The sequence below is a fragment of the Mesoplodon mirus genome, assembly GCF_964341445.2.
Source record: "Mesoplodon mirus genome assembly, chromosome: 15".
In the NCBI taxonomy this organism is placed as follows: domain Eukaryota; kingdom Metazoa; phylum Chordata; class Mammalia; order Artiodactyla; family Ziphiidae; genus Mesoplodon; species Mesoplodon mirus.
Genome location: NC_138991.1, coordinates 1398086 through 1405678, shown reverse-complemented (window position 1 = coordinate 1405678; position 7593 = coordinate 1398086).

Genomic DNA, 7593 nt, shown 5'->3' with positions numbered 1-7593 from the left:
TCTCCTCCCTTCAGGGCCCAGCACCCAGGTTGCAGGGGGCGGGGGGCTGGGTCCTCAGCCAGAGTCCCACTTCCCGCCACTGTCATGGAGCGCTGGGATTCGGTCAGGGTGGCCAGCGCTGCGGTCAGCATGCATGTGCGTGAACACGTGTATGCACGCAGGTGAGACCCGGCACAGGGTTACTCTTTCCCTAAATGTCCAAATGTGACAGAGCCATGACCAGGCTGGGCCGTGACCCTGTCTGCTTCATCTCCTGAGGGCCGGAGGATAGCGATCGTGGTTCTCAGCGACGCTTCTTGGAAGAAGCAGAAGAGAAGGGATCTGGATCATGGCTGCTATCAGAAGGTGGCTCCCCCGTTTTGGGGCCTCATCGCACAGGGCGTGTCAGGCACCTCTGCCTCCCACTCTGGGAGGGTCTGTGAAGTCCCCGGAGTCCAGGGGTGTGGAGGAATGGGCTGCTTAATTGGACTGGGTGGAGGTCCCCCAGCACCAGCTCTGGCTGTGAGCTCCGAGCCGGCCCCCAGCCCCGCACCTCCCAGATGGGTACCAGGGAGCTCAGAGGATCCGCAGTTGTGGCCGCAGGCACCAGGGGCAGCACAGACGCGTTCTGGGCACAGGAATCCAGGCCCACCGGCCCACCTGCCCACATGGACCCCAGTCCCTTCTCCAGCCAGCGTCCCCTGCCCCTCAAATGCAGGTCGAAACAAAATGGGGGTCTTTCCCTTCCACTCCCCTGGGAGACGTTTCTGAGATGTGAGCTGGAGACCAATCCTTCCTCAAATCCTGACCCTCTATTTGCTGGGAACTGGGCAGGGCGTGGGTTTAAGCAAGGAACAAACAGGCTCGCGGTCTTACAGACGACAGCCAAGCATTAACTGAGCATCTGCCCCATGTACCTGCCCCGCACCAGGCCCGAGAGCCCCACCAGCCAGGCCTGGGGTGCACCCCCTGGGGGGCAGGACCCCGGGCACCTGGCAGAGCCCATGCTTCTGCATTCCTTTACTCCTGTCTTTGCCCTGGAAGGGGTGTGTCTGTGGTGTGTGCACCCGTTGAGCTGGGTGGGAACTTATTAAAAATGACATTTAAGAAAAAACAGCTTTAGTGAAATATAAATGACATGTGTGTAATTCCCCCATTTGAGGTGAACAGCTTAGTGGGCAGGTTGGGATGTTTCAAAGAGCGTACAAAACAGCCCCTCCTTGTTGGCAGCACGCATCAATGTTTAAGTGACACAAACAAGCAGAATATGAAATGAAAGGCAGAGAAACCCCCAAGAATCGGAATCAGGTATTAAAGCATCAGAACATCAAACACACCCAGGGAGCTCTGAGCTGTCACTGGAGTCCCCGTGGTAATTAGGCATCACATGTCAGGCTGGTGGGCTGGGGAGCAGAGATGAAGGGGGGAGATGCAGCCTGGGGGTTGTGGGGAGGGGCACAGGCAGACAGGGAGCCAGGCCCTTGGAGCCGCAGAGCCTCTGGGAACAACGGTTCGGCCCTCCGCGGGGACCTCTCTGAAGGTGAGACCACTGCCCGAGACAGAAGCCCAGCTAGGAGGCTTTCCAAGCCCACCTCCTCCTGTGAGCCAGGGCCGGGAGGAGGAAGTGAACACCGAGGAGGAACAGGCGGATTTTCAGGGTGGAAGGAGGATCCACATCTCCAGCACCTCCATCTGGAGCGAAAACCAGTAGCCAGAGGATGCTTTTGACAAAAACAGGTCACACACTCCCTCCGAGACGGGAGGGCTGAGGTCCAGGCCCCACCCTCCGGCCACACCCGACACCTTGTCCTTGTCAGACAGGCTCCTTGCGGCTCCACACAAGCACCAGGCCCATTGCTGCCCCAGCACCTTTGCACGGGCAGCTCCATCTTCCCAGACATCCCCACGGCTCCCACTCAGTCTTGGATCAAGCGTCTCCTTCGCCATGAGGCCCAACCTGATGGCCTCGGGGAAATGGCAGCCCACACCCCGCTCTGGCACCCCTGCTCCCCGACCATAACTGTTTCCAAGGTGCCCGACACCTTCCAACCATGGTGGCATCAGTAGCTGTGCCGTCTGTTGCCGGGATGTGAGTGCCCTAAAGACTGGGGTCTCGTTTGCTCCCCTGCAACAGTGCCTGCATACAGCCGGTGCTCAGTAGTGTTTGTAGGACAATGAGTGGGGCCCAGGAGGCAGTGGCTATCGCTGCCCAATGGCCAGGACTCAGGAGAAGCAGCTGCAGGGGAACAGGCCGGCATTGGTGGCTCTCCCACTGGGGCGGCGGCACCGCACACCCCACCGGCCGGCCAGCTGGTCTGAGCCCCGCGCATGCAGGAGGTAGATGTGGCAGCTCCCCAGGAGGGATATGGCACAAATATCAGATGCCAGTTCCTTAAATGCCACCAGAGGAAGGAGCAAGACTCATTGAAAAGGTGGGATTTACCCAATGTCCTTCCACAGGGAACCGTGGGGGAAGTCATCGCTACAGCAGTTGAACCTACAAGGTACAGGTGTGAATTGACCCAGAAATTAGCCCAGATACAAGTGAGCAAACTGCAGGTTGGGGTGCAGTTTCATCCTGGGGTGGAGCCCCAGGGGAACCAGAAATACCTGGATCCACTGGCTGGAGCAGCACCCTCCTCCTCCCTCTCCCCCAGAGATTCCTCCACCTGAGCAGCCAGGTTAGGCCTGGGGGCGCCTGGGGGGCCACGTTCTCACAGGTTGTGGCCATGTGGCCAGAGCCCCCAGGCAAGGGGACCTTTCACAGGACACCTCCCCTGGGGGTGGGGTGGGGTCTTCTGAGACCCAGGTCCCAGCCCATCTGTCCCACAATTCCCCACCTCCAATTTGGGGAGGATCCCCCCTCAGGGGGCTGGTGGGATGCTACATGAGTTTTCAGGACTCTGGGGCATCTGCTGAAATCTGGAGCCTCACCCCGTCGAATGACAGTGCATGGGCACACATGTGGGCGTGTGCAAGTGTGACCATGTACACACAGACACTCGCTCGCTTCTAAAGTGCTGTCCCATGAAGTGAGCTCCAAACCTGGTCCTGGAGTTGGGTTTGAACCCGGGCTCTGGCACATACAAGTGGTTTGACCTCGGGAGAGTTATGGCGAAGCCCTGCCGCAGTGTTCTCAGCAGTAAGTGGGACCCATACGGGGACCTCATAAGGCGAGGTGAGGATGGATCACTTCTGTGCAGAGCCCCAAGGACGCTCCTGGACACAGGGTGCTCGACTGACATCATCCTGGTCGGTCCAGGACCCTTTGTGTCCCTTGTGGACTGAGGCTGGGCTCGGTGGTGGTCCCTGAAGGACCAGTCGTGCTGGGGGGCACTTTGAGGCACTTCCTCCCCAGCCCAGCTCCTGGGGGCACAAAGATGAGCTGGAGAGCAGTTGCTCTGAATGGTAGCTTGCACGTAGATTTATTTCAATCGGCAGCACATTAGCCACGCACACGCAATAACTGTTTGATGACTGTTACATGTATAATCCATTTTATTCTCAGCTGGCTGCCACGGTAATTACATTCTGCGGTGTTTAATTCAGAACTCGATCATTTATTCCAAGTCATGTTAGGTTGGGCCATAGGCTCGAGGGAGGTGCCGCTGGAGGAGCCCGGCCTCCACCCTGGCCGTGCAGGGAATAAGCGAGGCCTCCAATGTCCCCCTGGCTCTCATGGAGGTTCCCAGTGGGCGGCTTGACTCTGCGCCAGGACGGGGCCCGGCAGAGAGTGGTGGTGATGGAGTCAACGATTTCCTACTTAACTCAGTAGCTGCATGTGACGTGGCCCACCTCCACACCCACGAGGCGGGGCTGGCAGCTCAGCATGAGTTTAACAGGCCTGGGCGGATCTGTGGGTTCAGTTCTGTTGGTCCTGGGAGGGTTTTTTTGTTTATTTTTTTTTTTGCGGTATGTGGGCCTCTCACTGTTGTGGCCTCTCCCGTTGCGGAGCACAGCCTCCAGACGCGCAGGCTCAGCGGCCATGGCTCACAGGCCCAGCCACTCTGCGGCATGTGGGATCCTCCCGGACCGGGGCACGAACCCATGTCCCCTGCATCGGCAGGCGGACTCTCAACCACTGAGCCACCAGGGAAGCCCAGTCCTGGGAGTTTGACTTGACCTTTCCGTGCCTCGGTTTCCCCACTTTTGAAACGGGGATGAGACCACGGTATCAATTTTACTGGGGCCCACGAGGACTCGAGCTCCCAGATTATAGTAAATGCAGTAAAAGTGTTTTTAAAATAATTACAATAATCATCATCCTTGCTGCTCAGGCAGGGACACTGAGGCAGGGAGAGCTGATCAGCCCACGTTCTCCCGAGAAACAGAGCCCAGAGGGTGTGTATAAATGCACGAATATGAAGGCATTCCGAGGAACTGGCTCTCAGCCACAGAGGCCGAGAAGTCCCACGTCCGCCGTCTGCAGGCTGGAGGCCCAGAGCCGGTGGTCAAGTTCAGTCTGAGTCCGAAGGCCTGAGGACCAGGGGAGCTGATGGTGTGAGTCCCAGTCACACCACGTGGGCGCCCCGTGGCCAGTCGGGTTGACACAGAACATAAATCATCACACACACTCCCGCCAGGACTCGCTGCCTGTCCTAGGAACTCAGGTATCCCCAGGACATCTGTCCACTGTGCTGGCCTTTCTCGGGCTTTGGGACCCCACCACCTCCACGAGAACCTTGTGGGAACCTGCTTTTAAGGGCAGAATCCACTGCCCACACACATGCTGGTTTAGAATCGCTGGGGAGGGTCTTTGCCCCCCGCAGGCAGCGGGGGGCTCGTCATCAAGTTCAGGCGACCACTGTTTGCTTTGTCCACCTCCCAGCCCCGCCCACACAATCCCCGAGCATGCAGGCAATCCCGGAGGCCGTACTGTCAGCACCCCCGGGAGTCACTCACTTCCCCGAGCCTTCCACGATTAATCACGGCTACCCAGGCCATCACCACACCTGGAGTCCCTGATTAGGAGCCTAATTAGTCCCACGGCCTCCGTTTCTCGCCCCAAAGGCCCCATCGTGGGTCTGGTTTGCACCTAATGACTGCGTCTTCACGACAAGCACCACAAGAACGGCAATTTCCTCGAGTATTTATCTCCCACATTCGCCAGGAGAGCTCTGAGGGCAGCATGCATAAGCCACCTGCAACCCTGCAGCACCGGCCAGGACAGGGCTAGCAGGTGGTCAGAGCACAGAACACGAGGTCAGGTTTCGGGTGACCACCTTCCTGTCTTAACAAGGATCGGATGGTTGGAGGAGGGATGAGCTGCTGAGGGGGGAGGAGGGAGGGGAGGAGGGAGGGGAAGGGGGCATGGGGGTGGGGGAGGGGTGGGAACAGGGGTGCCGTGCAGGTGAGTGGTGGGTGGGATGGGATGGGGTGGGGGCCTCCCCAGCCTGGTTCCCCAGGGATGGTCCACGGGGGCCACTTTGTACACAGCCCTTTCTACTCTCTGTCTGCGTGGCAGGGCAGGAAGTCTTGCTTTGTCGTAAGGACGAGTGAACTTGGGAAGCTGCCAGACCCATCGTGGGCCTTACGCATCGATCGCCTCCAGCTGGAGCTTCACCAAGGCCACGGGGAAAGTCCCATCCACACGCCGACGCCCGGCTTTTCTCTGGAGGGTGAACTGCCTGCTTGCCTTCTCCTTGGGAAGGAAAGGCACAGGTTTCCAATGCCCAGAGACAGAGGAGCAAGATGCAGACAATGACCGTGGAGGAAGCTGGGCTTCTCGTCCCGGGAAACCCCAGGTGCGATCGCTTAAACTGAAGGCTTTACAACGAACTTGTGGATAAGCCTGCTGCGTTCTACAGAAGTAACAGAGCTCAAGCTTCCTGAGGAGTCCTGGCAGCTTAGCAGGGGGAGGAGGACTCCTTGCAAGGAGGGCTGCTCCAGGCTTCTTCCTCCAGGAAAGCCCCGCCCCCCGTCCCCCTCCCCCCGTCCCCCTCCCTCCTCCAAGCTGCGGTGGTGGGACCAGTCAATGCAGCAGCTGGGCCTTCTCTTTCCGGCCACCTTTGATCTCTGATGACAGAACCTGCCCAGAGCGAGAACTACTGAATTCAGACCAGAGCTGCATGGGGGGTGGGCTCCCCCAGGGGTCATGTTCCCTGAGCGGCCTGCCCCGCTGAGCTGTTTCTTGGGAAGGGCGCTGAGTGTTTCAGTAGGAATCTGGCTCCACGAGGAGCCTCCCAGGCTCAGGGTGACAGGTGACATCTAAACAGCTCAAGCACTGGCTGAAACGAGCCTTCTCCCCCTCGCAGTGGACACGGCCCTCTGGTTACCAAGGGCCACCGTGGCCTCGTCTAACAACCAGGTTGTGACTGAACGTTGTGAAGCTGCAGAATGAAGAAAACTGCCATCTCTGAGGGCGGAGGTGGGGATGTGGTGCCTGATCCACCAGCCTCGGGGAGGGGACGGAGTGCGGCCTGAAAGCCAAGCCCCACTCCTGAGCCCCGCAGCTCAGACCCCGCACACGCCCCACCAGCTGCCATCACACCGCAGTCAGGTCTTTGTTGTTTTCTCTTTAAAAAAAAAAATCTACTGTGATATGATATAAAGGAAAAGAGGGTACATGAAGCCTTAGCAGTCATTTGCCCTTTAGTCTGAATTAGCATCAGTTACTTCCCCAAAGGCAGATTTGCATGATGCAGGAGGAGGCTAGAGGGAGGCAGGGCACACAGAGCCCCAGAGAAAAGGCAGATGGAGAGGGTGCCACCTGCAAGAGAAGTCCCCCAAACAGGACCTCGGGACCTCTGAAGAGAAATGTCTTCATTTCATGCCCTAATTTGGGCTGGGCCTGGCTCAGCCTCATGAAGCTCCAGAGGTTACAGAGATGGCTAAAGGCCAGACAGCCACATGGGACAGTGTGCCTTAGAGCGCTGGGCTCCGCGTCTGTGATATAAACGCTCCCACTGGTTTCCCAGCGAGAAGAACGGGAATGGCGGCAAGATACCTCAATGGACGAATTCTGAGATTTATTCTCAGCCGACTGATCTCCAGCTCAGAGACTTTGCAAGCAGAGACTTGCGACTTAATACACACATTTTTATTTAATCCAGACTTGGTTTTGTTAACTTTGTTGTGAAACTGCCAAACGTACAGAAATGGAGAGAGAATGGTGTGCTCATCCCCTGCTTCCACCATCCAAACTCACAGACAATTCGGTTTCATCCACTGTCAACCTGGTGTCTCCACCAAATTATTATTATTTTAACAGGATTTGACAAAGTCAAAGGCCCCTCATCCATCCATCGGAGGGTGAAGAACGGAGTGAAATGTTGGCATCAGAGTAATTTCCCATGGCTCTTTTTTTTTTCTTTTCTTTTTTTTTTTTTTTTTTGCAGTACGCGGGCCTCTCACTGTTGTGGCCTCTCCCGTTGCGGAGCACAGGCTCCGGACGCGCAGGCTCAGCGGCCATGGCTCACGGGCCCAGCCGCTCCGCGGTATGTGGGATCTTCCCGGACCGGGGCACGAACCTGTGTCCCCTGCATTGGCAGGAGGACTCTCAACCACTGCGCCACCAGGGAAGCCCCCATGGCTCTTATTTTAAAGGCAAAGGAGGGACTTCTCTGATGGCGCAGTGGTTGAGAATCCTCCTGCCAATGCAGGAGGCACGGGTTC